Source organism: Pseudonaja textilis, chromosome Z, assembly GCF_049901715.1.
Source record: "Pseudonaja textilis isolate UNSWEBS1 chromosome Z, rPseTex1.2, whole genome shotgun sequence".
NCBI lineage: Eukaryota > Metazoa > Chordata > Lepidosauria > Squamata > Elapidae > Pseudonaja > Pseudonaja textilis.
The window spans coordinates 135805974-135824794 of record NC_142008.1 but is presented as its reverse complement, the minus strand read 5'-3'; the positions used below and the strand labels follow the sequence as shown (position 1 = coordinate 135824794).

General features: G+C 40.5%; 1 long non-coding RNA gene across 1 annotated transcript in view; it reads right to left on the bottom strand.

Moving 5' to 3' along the window:
* Positions 1 to 386: 386 nt before the first annotated feature.
* LOC148124431 (uncharacterized) overlaps positions 387 to 18821 on the bottom strand; it is a 49747-nt gene continuing 31312 nt past the window's right edge. The window contains exon 5 of the long non-coding RNA XR_015740199.1: positions 387 to 470. This is a non-coding gene — a long non-coding RNA (uncharacterized LOC148124431). The remainder of the gene's footprint in view (positions 471 to 18821) is intronic.

Below are 18821 nucleotides of genomic sequence, written 5' to 3'. Positions count from 1 at the left end.
ACGTCCTCGGAGGCTCCATACAGTTCGTCAAGCCTTTCCCATGATAACCATAGAGCAGCAGCCAGATCATCTAAGTGGGATGCATAAAATGCCCTCGGTATGTCAGCAGACTGTGGCCCTAGCCATACTATCAAGTGTCTGATTATTTCATCAGGGTTCAGGTGTGCTGCCTGAAGGGGTGCAGGAAATGTTTCTTCCATACTAGATACTCACCGCCTGGCTTGTCAGAGAATATGCGAACTCCATTGACATGCAAATTTAGCTTTCCTCTCTGTAAAGTCAAGTTTCTCCAGTAATCTTCAGCATTTGCTGAGTTGTGGGGAGGTATTGACGTAGAGGGTTCTCCCCCTGGATTCTCGTTGGGTGAGTTCAGGTTGTAAGTCAAAGACAGTTTGTAGTCTTTCTCCCAGTACTTACGGAGGATGTTGTTCTCCCATACTGGGGACAATGGTTGAGCGTCACGCTGTATCCTGCACAGATGCAGATAGATAAACTCCACAAAACATCCATAACAATGTTTATGGATTGGTTTTATTGGTTCATCAGGTATCCTCATAACTCACATTTGTTACAAAGTTCTTCTTTAATGACAAATCCTTTGCATATCTGTCTTGTAGGTAAAAAGATGGTTTATCTCCTATACTTTTTCTCCCATCTTGTAACGATAGAAGTAGAACAGTTACCACAAGTCCATGAGTTCAGCCAAGAGTGAGGAAAACTCGCCAGACCCATCGAGGGTCAATTTAGTGACCAATTAGGATTACAGATGTGGTCACATGACATGGACTACATTTCCTAGGATAACTTAACTACATTTACCATGATGCATTCCTTTAAGGGGACAGCTCACAATTGCTACCTAACTATCCAATTCCCATACACTGGCTGGACAGCACAGTCTGAATTTTGATCACATGACCATGGGAATGCTGTAATATTAGGGTTGTCGAAACTGGTGGCCTGTGGGCCAGATGCATCATGTGCCAGCCACACCCGCCCCAGCTCCGTGAATGTGGAAAACATCACAAAACGTCACGTCACAGCAACATGATGTGGCGAGTTTGACACCTATGCTGTAATGGTTGTAAATGTGAAAAACGGTCATAAGTCACCTTTTTCAGTGATGTAACTTTGGACGGTTACTAAATGAACTATTGTAAGTCGAGGACTGTCTATATCCAACTATTGTGCTTTACCAGCTGATTTTTCAGCTGGTATGGTACAACACTAAAAGCTAGGTTGATTAACCCAGGGATGAGTTGCCAGAAGCCCCGTTTGTGCTGCCTACCCCCAAGAGCCCCTCAGCCAGCATTACAAGAAATCAATGGCATGACGACTCATCATTCTGAGACAAGAAATGTACTATAGCTGAATAACATAAAATTTAGACAATAAAGCACACTTGATAAAATAAAAACCCCTACCCCTCAACCAAACCAAACATCTGTGCCCTCTCTTCAGAGGTTAAATTCAACCACCTTGGCCCTGCTCGAGAGAGGTGGTAGGGATGATTTGAATCAGTAAAAAAATCGCCCCCGGTTGCTATTACTATTATACCAAGCCATGCCCACAGACACGCCCACAGAGCCAGTAGGGAAAATTTTTGAATTTCACCCCTGCCTCTCTTTGATATCCTAGCTTCACACTGTAGCTTTTGGGGGTCTGTCCCTTTTAACCCCACACCCCCAAGTTTGCCTGCTTCTGGAGTAAACTATTGCTAAATATTAAATTAGGGGGCATGCATAAGCGCACCAGCGTGCCTACCACCCCTGTCCTATTGTTTCTTTTTATTTTTCTTATATGTATCCATTTCGTGTTTTCATAACTATGTTTATACTTATACATGTTATCTTATAATCGCTTGACAAAATAAATAAATAAAAATAAAATAAATAAATGCTGTGTGGGTAAACATGTCCATGTTACAAAGCAAATGACATCTGCAACAAAATCCTGGCATACCGGGTGCAGCTTTTCCAAGTACCTGCTAGCTAGCGCGTCAGTCTTGTTTCATTCAAAGATGCAACCTATTTCATCTCACTCAATCTGGGGCCTTTGTGCTGGAATTTATCTTCAATAAACTCCCACTCTGCATAGCCAGTGCTGAATATTCATGAAAGGCAGATCAAAGTTGAAGTCCAGCATAACTAGGGTATATGATTTTTGTTGTTTTTTATTTTTATTAGTTTTTTTACTATTGTTATATTTACATTTTTTTTGTAAAAAAAAAGTTGCATTATACTATTGTAAGCCTCCCAGAGTAGCCCCATAGAGAGATGGGTGGCAAATGATATAGGTAGATAGATGGATGGATGGATGGATGGATGGATGGATGATAGATAGAAAGGAAAAATAAGATAAGATAAGATAAGATAAAATAAGATAAGATAGATATGCAGGAAAACAAACAAACAAGGAGTTGCTTATTCCATTCTCTCTTGCACTTCTTCATCCAGGTTCTCACACATACACCCCCCACTCAAGCTGGTTTCTGATATTGTTCTAAGGCAGGGTTTCCCAACCTGGGGAGCTCGCACCCCCTGGGGGTGCGAGACAATATTCCAGGGGGTGCAAGAAAAGTCCAGGTAAATAATAGGATATTGGCTATATGTTGGCATTTTTATTTATTATTTATTTCAGGGGGTGCGAGGTTCGAGTGAAATTTCTTTAGTGGTGCGGGGCGAAAAAAAGGTTGGGAACCACTGTTCTAAGGCCTAAGCCATAATATGGTTTATTCATAGTGTGATGTGAGTGAATCCAGCCATTCAGGGCAACTAGTCTACAAAAGTTTCCACTATGACAGCATTGTTGGTTTTTAAGGTGCAACAAAATCCTTTTGTTTTGATTTGATTTTTCTTTTATCAGTGACAGGCTAATAAAACTACTTTTCTTTTGGTTACCTCTTTTTAGAAAGAAAAAATAGTCTCTGTATCCTCCAAATATATGGAGGAGGAGGAGGAGGAATGCCAACACTATTGTTCTCTGGTGCCACATCAACAACAACGCTAAGATGTTTGCACAGAACTCACACTGTTTTCTTTGTGTGAAAAAGGAGAAAAGGGAGTGACAGCTTTTTTCCACCGCAACTGTAGCACTAGCAAGCCCTCCTTCTCGGAGGAGATAGACTGGGTTTCTCACTCAGGCACTCCTCTTCAGAAGAGGGGCCATCTATGCTTTCAAGCACTCAGAAATGCAACGGAAGAAGCCACTGGGGTGAGGAGGCTGCAAACACTTGCTTGTCAGCACTGCTGACCAAACACAAAGCTACACTGAGATTCTCCGAAGGACTCCAGCCAAGGAACAAGCAGTCCCTGGATGCAGATTCCATTCCAAGATAACATGCTTCAGTGGAAAAATTAGTATAGATCAAGCATCCATGAACACATACCACGGTCTCTCCAGAACAGTAAATCTCAGCTAAAGGATTCAAGTAACTTATTGAGTGCCTTAAAGAAGGCAAGCTACTACTGAATTTCCATATTGTACTAACCATTGTTTATTAAAGGGCAGTTGGCTGTTTCACTTAACATACTGTGTCATGTTAAATTGTGGTACACAAGTCACAATAGCTGAATTAACACAGATCATGTTATACCTATCTCTTCATTTTTCCTTAAGCTGGTGTGTGTGTGAGAGAGAGAGGGGGGGGGAGGGAGAGGGAGAGAGGGAGAGATTGTATTAAGTAATGTCCTGAGATATGAGATTTTTACATATCTGTAGCATATATTTTATACAGGTACATTTACACTTAGCAACATGTTCAAACTTAAGATGAAACCCCAAAAGATATTAATAACCCAGTTACAACATCAGCCCCCACCTCCCAGGTGGTTACATGATGTCAGGCATAAACAATTAGATCCACAAGTAAAGAGTTCAATTAGCTATTTTACTGCTCATGCCTATAACACAGAAATCTTTCCAGACTGGTAGTTTGCACCTAAGTCAGATCTTGCACTCTTGTGCCTACATAGAGATTCTAGACTAATTTACCACTTCACTCCTTCCCTCTGACTTGCCCAGTTTCTCTCTGTCACATAACCAGTGGTGGGATTCAGCCAGCTCGCACCACTTCGGGAGAACTGGTTGTTAACTTTTTGAGCAGTTTGGTGAACTGGTTGTTGGAAGAAATCATTAGGGCAGAAAACCGGTTGTTACATTATTTGAATCCCACCAGTGCACATGACTGCATACTGGGTGTTCAGCAGTTGGCTCACATTTACAGATGTTATCAGTGGTCATATTATCATGATATATGATAGCTTTGCCAGAAACCATCATGTATGTCAGGTTTTTAGCAAAAACAAATATGTGCTTCCAGTTTGTGGCCCAAAAAAAACAACTCATAATGAGCAATGGGCTTTTTTTTGACAACTTCAGAAAAAAGTTATAAAATCAAGACTGGTCATGCAGAGACCCACTTTACAACTGTCATGACTTACAACTGCAGTTGCCAGGTCCAGTTATGATTGTAACTTGAGGACTACCTGTATATCTCTTTCTCTGACAGTCTAAGGCAAGGATGGACTGTCCATACAATTCTGCTAAATGCTATACGATAGATTCCTTCCTCTATGTATATAGGAACGTGCCATGATCCATGAATTTATTTTCCAATGCAGGTAGTCCTTGCTTAACAACGGTCCTGTTTAGCAACCATCAACGTTACAACTGCATTGAAAAAGTTGCTTTATGACTGGTTCTCACATTCAAGGCCATTACAGTGCCCTCATGGTCACATGGTCAAGATTCAGGTGCTTCACAACTAGCAGGTGTTTGTGACTGTTATGGCATCCCGCAGCCATATGATTGAGATTTGGGCCTGACACCCTTCACAACTGATGGGTGTTTAGCACCACTTCAAAATCCTATCGTCATGTAATCACCAATTGCACATTTCCCACAAGCGGAGTCAATGGAGAAACTACAGTAAAATTCACAGTCACATAATATCTCACTTAACAACCATGGGTGATTGCTTAACAATTGTGGTGGAAGTGAGGTTGTAAGTTTGCCTAGCAACAGAATTGATGATCCCAATTGTATGGAGGTCTATCTTTGGAGGGCTGGAATCCCATTGAATAAAATTGGGCTATGTACATCTTATGAGTCCCACTACATGACTTTTTTATCAATTTTGCAAACACAACCTATCCTTTTCATGCAAAAAACCTGGAACATCTTGCATCAGTATCCAGCCTATGGAATTGCTGAGGCACACTGTTATGAATGATAGTCACCTAACAGTTGAGTTGGCAATATATAAACCAGGATAATCATTTAATACTGTTGTATCTTTAAGAGAATGCTGTAATTGTAATTGGCTGAGGTTCTTCCAACAGCCATAAGATGGAGCCAGAAACCTGATTTGTTCTCTTCTTGCTTTTTCCCTATTGCCTTTTGCCTGATCATCATTCTGCTTGGATTACTGTGAGTCTTGCAACTGTTTGCAAACTCCTTTTACTGAACTTTGTTTATGATACTGGACTTTGTTTTTGGATTATCCCTGGACTGATTGTTTTAAATACTAACTGCTTTAACCATGTATGATTTGGACTGTTTGTTGGACTTTGTTTACCCATTTACAAGAAGTAAAATCTACATTTTGCTATTCAGTGTATCTGTGTGCTGGTTGATGTTATTCATCACCACTCTCGCTACGTTTCCCTGAGTGCACTCATTCTCCTAACAGGGAATACTTCAACACACACTGATTCACGTTTTGGTTCAGGAGTTTGCCTTGGTGCCTCGTTATTGGAATCCTTAATACCCAGAGTGCATCCCATTAGACTTTACTCAGTTAATACTGATTCCAGAGCTATAAGCTGTGTTTCAAAGACACAGCGATCTGGTAGGGTTAGAGTTAGAGTTAGCAACTATCAACATGCAGATCCGATATATACTAGAAATAAGGTTCAGATCTTGTGGGCTTTTGTTTTGTTCTGGTTTTGCCCACTGCAGATAGACTGGAGTTCTCACTGGGACAGAAGGAGAACCAGTGGCCAACTGAACCTTGTTCTTATAAGAGATGCATCTACTTTTGGGATAACTAGTTCTAACCAAGTAGTCTCCATATCCTCCCCCTCCTCCAGAGGAATGACTCTGAACAAACATTAATTAGTACTGGTCAGCCACCTATCAATCAATCCTATAATCACAAGAGTCCAGGGTCAGACGTTAGACATTGCAAGATAAACCAGAGCAACGGCTGAAGGCCAAGTGATGTTTGAGTAGATTTTCCTTTTACACATGTTTGCACTGAGTTCACATGTCATAGTATTCTGTAGCCCAGTTGCTATTGGCTGGGTTTGCTACAACATATTTATAGCTAAGTTGCAAAGTGTCATTGAGAGGGTTTACAATTTAGAAAGCCCTAACCAGGTCCTTTACACGGAGAATGAAAACCCTGATCATTGCAGAAATCTACATTCCTTCTATACTATGAATTCTGTGTGCAGCACAGTTAGCTGTGACTATGGCCTGAATTCTTTCTCCCAAGAGACCACAGACAGTTTTACAGCATTTCTTCTACAGTTGTGAGATGTTTGATCTTGGGTTCTTTCTTTTCCTGTAGTCAACAATGCCACAGTGCATTGCCATCTTCCCATTATACCCCCCAATTTCACCAAGCCATAATTTTGTATAATTTACATAGCATATAAGTGATGCTTGAACAGGGTCCACAGGATTGTCTAGGATGCTTCATGACCTATTTCCCTCATTATCTTCTGGGAGGGGACTTCATGGTATCCAAAGCAAAACATCCAGTTTCAGTCACAGTTTTGTTCTATATAGCATCTATTTTGTAAACTCTCATGTTTCCCCTTTCCTCTGGAGATTAATTTCATTTTTATTGTGGGCCAGTGTGCTTATAGTAAAAAGTGACAATAAAGATTATCCTATCTTATAATTTAATAAGTATGCAAAAATTTAATCTTTCTTGCAAAAATTAAAGGCAGCTTTCAAAGATTGAGGTGTTGACTGGCTGCTAATGTATTCCTACTAGCAGCTCCAAGAGTGACAGGGAAGGGGAGTGGACCACATCATTGAAATGTAAAATCACTGAATCGGTAGTTACACCAGTCAGATTCCACCCCTGGTGGACAGGATCGTATTCCTGGGAGCTCCTGGGTGAAAAAGGCAATCACATGCTTCAAGATGTTGGGTGAAGAAAAAAGGTCCAAGATGCTGAAAGTGCTTGAGTTTTATACCATCTGTTGGGCCCCACCTTACTGTTTCCTGTTCCTGTGTAAGAAATGTATCCCATTGGCTGTCAGAGTCCCAGGGGCAGGGGTTTTTAGCTAACTTTGTAGGCTTTGTCTGTGTCCCAGGCTTGTTTGAGTGCTGGCTAATGTAATCTTCCCAGGTGCCATATGGTGAGATGGGTAGAGGGCTAATCCTACCTTTGCTATGTAGAATTGACTGCTCAGGCCTTAATGGCCCATTGACAAAGGGAGGGCTGAGTTTCTGCCTTTTTATATTTCCTAGGATCTTTCATTTTCTAGGAGAGGAGTGGGTTATAACTTCCAACAGTATTATATTGTGAAATTGCCAAGATCATTGGTTTAAGCCAGGGGTCTCCAACCTTGGCAACTTTAAGACTTGTGAACTTCAACTCCCAGAGTTGAACTCTGCAAATTGAAATCCACAAGTCTTAAAGTTGCCAAGGTTGGAGACCCCTTGTTTAAGCAATATTTTGCCATCACACATTCTGTTCAAAGGTACCTGAGATTAAGACCATCACTTCTTTCCTCAGTCTATGACTATTTCTGTTTCGATGACATTCCTCGTTGAACAGACAAAATAGGTATCCATGATACATGTTAGTCAGCCATTTCCATAATTTCTCAAGCTTTTGATGACACTGAGAACAAACATGTGCTCAGACAAATTTGGTTCCTCAATTCTTAGGTTTGACTCAGCTCCAAATACTGACTCACACACTGTTCTCAGTTGGCAATGATTTAGTTGAGTTGTATTTTTCTCTCCTTTCAGGTTTAAAAAAACATCTCAGAGCAATTACATGGGTTTGCCAATTTATTTATGGTGTAGATGTCACCTTTTTGTCAGAAACAGGAGCAAATGGTCTTACTGGAATCTGAATAAATATAAAATCTCTGTCTAAATAAAAAGAAAAGATTAAAAATAAATTTGAAACAAGAAACACAAAAAGATGTATCAGTGAAAAGAAACCTAGATCCAATTTTTTAAAAAATACTTAGCAGCTACAGTAAAGCAAAGAACCCTGTCAGAGCAGAAAAATGGATTTTCCTATGGGCAAAAAAACATAACAGAAAGGGGAAAATGTCATGCTCTCCTTTTCAGCTGCTCAGGTTGCCAAATTTAAGTTATAGAAAGGAATCTTAGAATATATATAATCTAGTGAATGAAACTACAGTATACCTGACAGATAGTCCTTCAATCTCTACCTCAATACTTCCAGAAAAGAAACATCCAACAATTCTTGAGGCTCTCTGATCTTGTATGAAAACAGTGAGAAAGTTTCTTGTAATAATTTTCTCTCAATTCTCTTTCCTGCACTTTCCAGGAAGTTGCTTGGTGTTCAGACAAATCAGCCGTCAATAGACGAACAGAGATAAACAATGTTTATGCTCCATTTAAAAGAGAAAATAAAAAGGTTAAAAAAGAAACAAGCAGACCAGAACACATCCCATCCAGCAGTCTTCATCCAGATAAGCAATGATTAACACCAGATGAACAATCAAGCAAAAAACAATACCTTAGTCAAGGAACTACCATGGAGAAAAGACATCCCCACCAACACTGGCGGGCAAGTTACTGTACATAAACAAGGAGTGAATCTTATATCCACTATGTTGATATTACCAAGTTGGATCATTAAATGTCTGCAAGCAAACAACCAAGCTCAGGGAGCAAGCAATGCTTCCACAGTTCAGAACTGAGCTAACTCTATACACAGCTGTCTTAATGCATGGGCCTGATGGACATTTGCCCAAGGGCCCCATGAGCATAGAAGCCCTATACTAATCTGTGTATGTTAACCCTTCAATGCACCTTGTATCATATAAATACAGAAACTGTATGGCTTACTGAGTTTTATTGTGTTTTTCAAGCCTCGTGTATTGTTCAAATGTTTATCATATTGATTAGTTATTGCTGCACAGCATGTTTTTAATGTTTCATCACCAATTTTCTTGGAAGTGTCAATAAAATAAATATGTTTAATTTTATCAACTATTTACATTTTTATTCCTATGAATAGTTGTCATAGGGGCCCCAGTACACTGCTTTGCCCAGGACTCATAATGCTGTTAAGAAGGCACTGCCTCTATGCTCTTCTACTAAAATTAAAGTATAGCAAATATGTTCTCCTTTCATCAGTCAAAATTAGGGGTATGATTTGCAGGATCCAATCCAAACATGACAGAGAAGGAAGTAATTCTAACGATAAGGAAGCAAATGGTGGGAAATACTTGATTTTATGTTTAACAACAAGATCCTTGTAAAGATCCTTGTATACAAGCTTTTTTTTTCTCTTTCTCATGTGTGTGCATGCATGTACACATGTTCTCTATATCATCTTTCCCCCCTCTCCAAACAACAAAGCTGAATGCCATACATGTAAGTACCCACGAAAACTTAAGAAAACAAATACATACATTTACATATACATATACATATATACATATATACATATATACATATATACATATATACATACATACATACATACATACATACATATATATATATATATATATATATATATATATATATATATATATATGGATCTTTGGTTGTTCGGGTTTTCTCCGCGTAAGATTCAAGTATCTAGGCAACGTTTCGATGAAGTCTCATTCATCATCTTCAGGCTTTTGTCTCCGGCTCTGTGCTTCTCAGAGTAATGTGAGATTGCAGCTGCTTCCTCCTTTTAACTGCCAGTGGGGTGGGACTTGATTCAGTGGGGGCTTGGCTGTGTTCTGATTGGGTGGGGGTGTGTTCTCATTGGTAGGGGTTTGGCTGTGTTCTGATTGGTTGGGGGTTAGCCATGTTCTGATTGGTTGGAGGCGTGTTCTGTTCAGGTGGGGGCTTGGTTGTGTTCAGGTTAGTCTTAGTTGCTGGGGATTTGAGCTGGTGAGTTGTGATCTTGCTGTTTGGCTTCTAGTTCGTGGTCCTTCTGCATCTTCATAGTGGGTGTCGGTTTGCTTCATGTATGGCTCGGAGGGGTTTAAAGTGGGTAGTGATGCAGCTGCAGTGAAGCTTCTGGTCCAGGGTCGTGTCTCATCTTCTGGGTGGGTGGGAGTCTGTTTTCTACATGGAAGTGTGGTGGTGGCATCTTGTGTGGCTCTCATGGGTGTGGGTCTGGTGTCCTTCTTCATATTAGGTACTGTCTGTTCATGAGGGCGGGTTTCCAAATGGCTGGAAGGCGGGAGGTGTCGTCTCGTTTGTTCATGCTGTGTGGGCTTTTTTCTATCTCTATGGCTTCTCTGATTATTCTGCTGTTGAAGTGTTCGGTTTTGGCGATAGTTCTGGTATTTTTAAAATCAATTTCATGTCCTGTGGCTTTGAGGTGTTGGACCAGGGAAGAGGTCGTTTCTTCTTTTTTGATTGAGTTCTTATGTTCTTCAATGCGTGCACTTATTCTTCTGTTAGTTTGTCCAATGTATGTGGTAGGGCAGGCAGTGCAGGGGATTTCGTATACTCCTTGGTTTTCTAATTCGATTTTGTCTTTGGGGTTTCTTAGGATGGTGGATATTTTTCTGTTTGTGCAGAATGCTGTTTTGATGTTGTGTTTTTGGAGGATCTTGCTAATTTTGTCTGTAGTGCCTTTTATATATGGGAGGAGGGCTTTGCCGTTTTCTTGTTCTCTGTCTTGGATTTTGGTTGGGGTTTCTTTTTGGATTAGGTGGGTAATCTTCTTTCTTTGGAATCCATTGGCTGTAAACGTTGGTGAGAGTGTGTAGTTCGGTTTTTTGGTGTTGTTCATTGGCTAAGCATTTTGTTCTGGAGATGAGTGTCTTGGCTACTGAATTGATCTGTGCTGGGTGGTGGTGTGAGAGTGCATGTAGATAGCGGTTAGTATGTGTTTTCTTCTGGTAGATGGTGTGTCCTAGGGAGCCATTGGATTTTTTGTATACCAAGACATCTAGGAAGGGAAGTTGGTTGTTGGCTTCTGTTTCCATGGTGAATTGTATTTTGGGGTGTAGGCTGTTGAGGTGTGTGAGGAAGTTGTTCAGTTTTTCTTTCCCGTGTGGCCAGATTATGAAGGTGTCATCTACGTATCTGAGCCAGAGTTTGGGTTTGTGGTCGTATTTTTCTAGAGCTTGTGTTTCAAAGTGTTCCATGTAGAGGTTTGCGATGACAGGTGAGAGGGTGATCCCATGGGTGCTCCTTCTATTTGTTTGTATTTTTGTCCATTGTAGGTGAAGTATGTATTGGATAGGCAGTGGTTGGTTAGATCTAGGATGTGCTTGGGGGTTGTATTTGTTTTGGATGGCTGTCAAGGCTTCTTTTATTGGCACTTGGGTGAAGAGGGATATGACATCGAAGCTCACTAGTAGGTCACTAGGTTGTAAGTTTTGTTTCTTTATGATCTCGATGAACTGGAATGAGTTTCTTACGTGTGAGTTGATGGATTCTGCATAGGGTTGTAGTTGTTTGGCGAGAAATTTGGCTAGGTTTTGTAGAGGTGAGCCTATGGAGCTGACTATTGGTCTGAGTGGGGTTCCTTCTTTGTGTATTTTGGGAGACCATAAAGCTTGGGGCATCTGGATGATTTTTCTCTGGGTATGATTCCTTGCTGAATTTCTTCACTGATGGGGGAGGCTTTTATTTTGGATTTGGTAGTTTTTTCTAGGTAGGTGGTGGGGTCTGTCTTTAGGGGTTTGTATGTGGGGTCTTGGAGTAGGTTGGTTAGCTTGGTTTGGTAATCAGATGTGTTCATAACCACTGTCGCTTGCCCTTGTCTGCTGGTAGGATTATTATGCTGGTGTCTTCTTTCAGGTTAAGTAGTGCAGTTTGTTCTTCTTTGGATAAGTTGCTTTTGGGTGGTTTGCTAGTGCAGAGGATGTTGGTGATTTCGAGTCTGATTTTGTTAGCATCATCAGGGTTGGTTTTGGTCAGGCTGGTTTCAACTCCGCATATGATGGTTTCTGTGGGGATGTGTTTGGGAGCGACAGCAAAGTTGAATCCTTTTGAAAGGACCTTGGTTTCAGCTTCAGTGAGGATCTTGTCTGAGATGTTGTGCAATGTTTGTTTCATGTGTGGCTGTGGGGGAGGGGGAGTTGGTTTCTGGCATTGTTGTAGTTTCCTGAGTTTGTTGGTGTGTGTGTCTGTCTTGAGGGTGGTCTGTGTTTCGGCTCTCCAGACAGCGAGTTGTTTGGATTTGTCCCAAAGTAGAGGGTGAATCTTGTTGCTGAGTCTGAGGTGGAGTGTGAGGAGATCTTTGTTGATTTGGTCTAGGAGAAACCTTTTCGTGTGAAGTTCATTTCTAATTAGGGCCAGTTCTGTTCTTTCTGTTCTCCTTGCATTCCTATGCAACTGCCGAGATCAAAATTTAATTCCCACAAGCTTCCAATTGAAATTCCACACCAACACAGCAGCCACCAAACGCATCCTTAAAAGAACATATCAGGCCTGATGATGGCAGATGAGATTCTGCTGAAACGTCGCTACAACTTTAAAAGCACAACTACTATGACATGGGAAAATACCCGAGCAAAGCCGAATGCCATACATGTAAGTACCCTGAAAACTTAGAAAATACACACACACACACATATATATATATATATATATATATATATATATATATATATATATATATATATATATATATATATTCTTAAGTTTTCAGGGTACTTACATGTATGGTATTCAGCTTTGTTCGGTATTTCCATCGCATTGTAGTTGTGCTTTAAAGTTTTAGCGACGTTTCAGCAGAATCTCATTTGCCATCATCAGGCTTCTGTATTGTAATACAGAAGTAATACAGAAGCCTGATGATGGCAGATGAGATTCTGCCAAACATTGCTACAACTTTAAAAGCACAACCACAATGACGTGGGAAAATACCAAAACAAAGCTGAATTATATATATGTGTGTGTGTGTGTGTGTGTGTGTGTGTGTGTGTGTGTTTCTGAGGTCTTCACGGGTATTTGTACGTGGATCTTTGGTTATTTGGGTTTTCTCCCGCATAAAATTGGAAGTATCTAGGCGACGTTTTTATGGTCTCATCTTCAGGCTTGTGTCTTTGGCTTTGTGCTTCTTGGAGTAATGTGAGCTTGTAGCTGCTTCTTCCTTTTAACTGCTAGTGAGGATGTGACTTGATTGGGTGGGGGCTTGGCTGTGTTCTGATTGGCTGGGGGTGTGTTCTGTTCAGGTGGGGGCTTGGTTGTGCTCAGGTTAGTTTTAGTTGCCAGGGGATTTGAGCTGGTGAGCTGTGATCCTGTTGTTTGGCTTCACGTTCGTGGTTGTGCCACATCTTCATGATGGGAGTCAGTTCACTTCATGTATGGGTCGGAGGTGTTTGAAGCGGGTAGTGATGCAGTTGCGGTATGGCTTCTGGTCCGTGGTCGTGTCTCATCTTCTGTGTGGGTGTGAGTCTGCTTTCTACATGGAAGTGTGGTGGTAGCATCTTGTGTGGCCCTCGTGGGGGTGGGTCTGGTGTCATTCTTCATGTTCAGTACTCGTTTGTTAATGAGGGCGGGTTTCCAAATGGCTGGTAGGTGGGAGGTATCATCTCATTTATTCATGCTGTGTGGGCATTTTTCTATCTCTATGGCTTCTCTGATTATTTTGTTGTTGAAGTGTTCGATTTTGGTGATAGTTTTGGTATTTTTAAAGTCAATCTTTTCATGAAAAAAAGATAAGCAGGTTGATCATCCACAAATGCTAGGACAGACTATGCTCCAAAGTTTGAATTTTGAGAATCCAATCAGAAATACTCATGAATAGAGGAGGTAGACCAGCATTTCAAAATTTATTTTTCCTACAACCTACTCCCCTCCGTTGTCTTGCATTTCAACTCCAATCACTTGTCCCAGGACACATATTAATGGGAATCTGAAGTAAAAATATCTTGTGGTGAATAGTTTAGTAAAATAATTAATGTGCCATGTTATTGTGTAATCCACTTTGCTCTGATTCACACATACCCATTCATGTTGCTTCCAGTAATCTGATCCAATTCAGAGAAACTACAGTTTGTTTAATGTATTAAATAAGCTGAAAATGAGTAGGATTCTTATAACTGACTATTTAACATATTGTGCAAGCCTGGGCATAACATGGGTTCCTTATGAATCAATGCCAGAAGCAACAGCATGGATAGCAGAATTGGACATCCAGTTATGAGACAGTGCCGTATCCCTGTGGAAGTTTTGCGTATACGTCTACTTCTCTTTGTCAGGTTCTCATCATACGCTATAATACAACTTGCCAATTCTTCAGCATGTTTTAGGGTAACTGGATTCACTCCACATATTTAAGGAAACAAAGGACATCATTGCTTAAGACGTTTTGTGAAGTTACCCTATATTTTATATGGTTGCTTAAGTCTGATTTAGCATGTTGTGCAATAGCCACCATAGTGATTTGCAATTGATTTAATTGTAGGTGTGTTACCAGGTCATAAAAGAGCAGTTTGCCACCAACCATAATTAATGAATGAAACAAACTGTATGTAAGTTCATCCCAACCAGCCTGAGTGTTTACCATGATGTCAACTCTTGAGGAACCAAGTTCATGAAGGTCAACTATAGACAATATCTGGAGATCCCTCTGGAGAAGGTATAAAAGAGACTGTAACTTGGAATATCCAAGATGAAGAAATACAGATAATCCTTGACTTCCAGAATTACTCAACTAGCATGATCTACCCAGTTCTTGGTTTAAAATTTGTCTTAAAGGCTGGATTTACTCTGGAGCAGGGGCAAATTTCTCATGTCTGCTCTTCTTCTCAAGTGGTCTTGTATAGGATTCTGTTATAGGTAGTCTTTGATTTAGACCACAATTGAGCCCAACATTTCTGTTGCTAAGTGAAGCATTTGTTAAGTCAGTTTTGCATTTTACAACCTTTTTTGTTACCTTTATTAAGTGAATCACTGCAGTTGTTAAATTAGTAGAACAGGTGTTAAGTGAATCTGGTTTCCCCATTGACTTTGTTTGCCAAAAGGTAAACCCCCAGGACGTACCAACCATCATAAATATGAGTCAATTGCCAAGCGTCTGAATTTTGATCATGTGATTATGGGGATGCTGCAACAATCATGAGTGTGAAAACTGGTCATATGTTACTTTTTTCAGTGTTGTTGTACCTTTGGTCACTAAATGAACTCTTCTAAGTCGAGGGCTACCTGTACTAAAGGACACAAATTCCATGTGAAATGAAAGAGAGAAAATGTAAACTATATTGTGTATCTGTGCAATGAAGAGGAGGAAGGACATAATTGGTGTATATGAAGATAGTCTGCTTCTGTGAAGAAAAAAATAGATGGATGCAGGCTTGAAAGTGAAGCTGTATGTTTCATTATGAATGAAAGTGCTAAAATAGTTGCATAGATGATTTTCTATATTAATGAGAATAGGAATTAATTGATGGCTGGTGGTTTCCTATTGTGCTTTAGGACAGGGGTCCCCAATCCTCAGGCCACAGGCCACTACTAGGCTGTGGCCTATTCAGCACCGGGGCCACATAAGAGTTTCAAAATTGTACATCATTTGCAATAGTCATTAAGAGAACCCATTGTTTCCTATGGGGCAATTTTGCCACCAATTAAAAATAAGTGCCAGTTTCCAGCAAAAAAAGTCATAAATTGTAATCATATGACCATGGGGCACTACAAATTGCCATAAATGCCGGCCATTTGCCAAGCACCCAAAATGCAACCACATGACTGTGGAGAAGCAGGGGAGAGTACATTAGGACTTTAGAACGGGGTCTTAAATAGATTTTCGGGTCTGTTGTAATTTCTAACGATCGCTAAACAACTGGTTGTAAGTCGAGGACTACCTATAAGGTGTTTTTTTTAAAAAAAAACAGATCCCTTGATCAAGAGGCAAAATTCTAGAGCAGTTTTTCCTCAACTTTAGCAATTTGAAGGTGGGTGGACTTCCAACTTCATGCTGGCTGAGGGATTCTGGGAGCTGAAGTCCACCTATCTTCAAGTTGCCAAGGTTAAAAAAATACCACCTCTCTAGGGATAAAAAATTGTTTGTCTTTGAGTGAACTTTTTTTCCCCCCCTTATTCTCTCACAGAACCCATCAAGTTTATTTTCAGTTCTGCAAAAACCAGTTTGAAAAACCCTGGGGTAGAAAGTCATTCTGAAAAAAGAATCTTGGTCAGCATTTCATGATCAACAGCCCTGGTCAGTCTTCCTGGAATTGCCTCTGAAGGGATCATTATGGCTTTATTTGTGATGCAAACTTAGGGGTATTATTTTTGCTATGGCGATTAATACAGCCACATTCCATGATCTTTTCTTCACAAACAAAATCTGGTGTTCTTAAATTCTTGTTACAAAACAGAAAATAAAACTTGGTCCCGGGAAAAATATAAAAGCTAATGTTAACTTTTATATTTTTCCTGAGATCAATTTTTATTTTCTGTTTTGTAGCAAGATTCTGTAGCAAAATCATATTTGTGAGAAAAACGAAGTGTAAAGTGTAGATTTAGGACTAACAAAATGTTACAAAAGAACATAACCTCGTGTCATATTTCATTAGTCTTGATGGTGAACTATGGAAAAATTGCAAGCTATTTCACTATTCTGAGGCAGTTTAGTTGGTTTTTACCATTGGTTAAACATACTGTGGGTCTTAGGAAATCTCCTTTTGTTGATTTTCTCTAGGATGCTGTTGTTAAACCACCAGACATCCCACAGCTCATTCTCTGAACAGCTTCCACTTTTCTGTTCCTCCTCCTCCTCCTCCTCCTTTCCCAGAAATGAAAGGGCCGGATCTCTTAGCTGTATACATTTGCAACATTCATTGTCATGCCCCAAAGGGGACAGTTTCACACCCACCAGGGGGTTATTCAACTCCTGTGTGTGCATGCATGCTCTTGTGTATGTATGTGCGCACATGCACACACACACACAAACACACACACTTTCTTGTTCTTCAGAACCCCAAGAAACTATATACACACACACACACACACACACACACACACTTTCTTGTTCTTTAGAACCCCAAGAAACTGACACATTGGCTTGCATCCTGATCAAAGCCACAGTGCTACCTTTATCTAACCTAAGCTTATCACAAATACAAAATTCATAAATAAAGGATCCAGTGTTAAATCAATATTTCACTAAGGCAGGATTTGCACATTCATTCCATGCTAAACCCGAACCAACCACGTTATGGTTCAACCGAACGAGGAAACACAATAACAATTTGGTACCCCTAAAGTCCTTAGCCTCATCTCAAAGGAGGGATATCTAATGTGACTCCCCAGTAAAGAAAAAGGAGCTATACTGGGTCACCAAGTATCAAGTGTTTTAACCTGCATATAGCTCTAAGATCCCTTGTTTGTTCCTCCCTGAAAAGGATTTGGACTCCCAGCCCCCAACCTTCTTATTTACTTCCTTGTTGTCCCAGAAACTCAGGAATGTAGATCTCCAGTGGTCTCCAAGTTAACTCTTCTTTGTGTTCCTAAGCACACTTGAAGAATGAAGTCCCTTTGCAGTTCAAAAGAGCAAAGTGCTGGGGACACATCTTTAGGACTGCTCTCTTATTTTCAGAATCCCCAGCCTCAAATGAAGGCTTTACCTGCTTTGATGACTTTTAAAGGGAGGGGATGGCTTCCAGCTATTTAAAGAAAAACTTCGTGTTTGGAGGTAGAATGAGAACCTCTAAGCAGGAGTCTTCTAGGAACCACTGAGCCTTCTGGAAGGGTTTGATTGGCTGTAGATGTTGAATCAGATGGATTTTTGTCTGGTTTGACAAAGGTTATTTTTAAAAGAAGTAGGAAGAGAAACTTCTTTTATTCCAGGGGTTTGCATTCCTTTGTGCAAACCCACGGATAATGGCATACCAATGGTAGGGAGGAGTTACTGACACACACAATTCACTTACACCTTCATATTTCAACTCTCTCTCTCTCTCTCTCTCTCTCTCTCCTCCCTCCCCCCCCTCAAGACCTGCACAAGATATTTTGCTGCCTGAAGCAAAAACAAAGCACCCACCCACCCACCCAGCTCATGCATAAAAGTTGATACCAACAGTCGAATCTTACTTTGACCATAACAAGTGGGATGCCCATGAGAAATCAGCCAGCTACCTTAGGGGCAATTTAGTGGGCACAGGACAGGCTACCTTGCTTTTTCCCCCAATTTCTTATTCTTGATCCCTGGACCCCACTACAGGTAGTCTTCATCTTACAACAATTCATTTAGTGAACATTCAAAGTCACGACGGCACTGAAAAATTCAGATGCTCTGCAACTGGTTCATACTTACAACCGTTGCTGTGTCCCAAGGTCATGGGATCACCTTTTGTGATCTTCTCACAAGCAAATTCAATTGGAGAAGCCAGGTTCATTTTAACAACCAGGTTACTAACTAGCTTATCAACTGCAATGATTAACTTAACAACGGTGGCAAGAAAAGTCGTAAAATGCGGCAAAACTCACTTAACAAATGTCTCCCTTAACAAGACGAATGTTGGATTCAGTTGTGGTCGTAAGTTAAGGACTACTGTATCGAACAGTAAAAAACTGTCCCATTTTGCCTAATGATAAGGCTGGACCTGATGACTCTCAAACCAATATTGTTACTGAAATACTTACGACTATAACCTAACCCATCACAAGACCCTCACTTGACACACCTG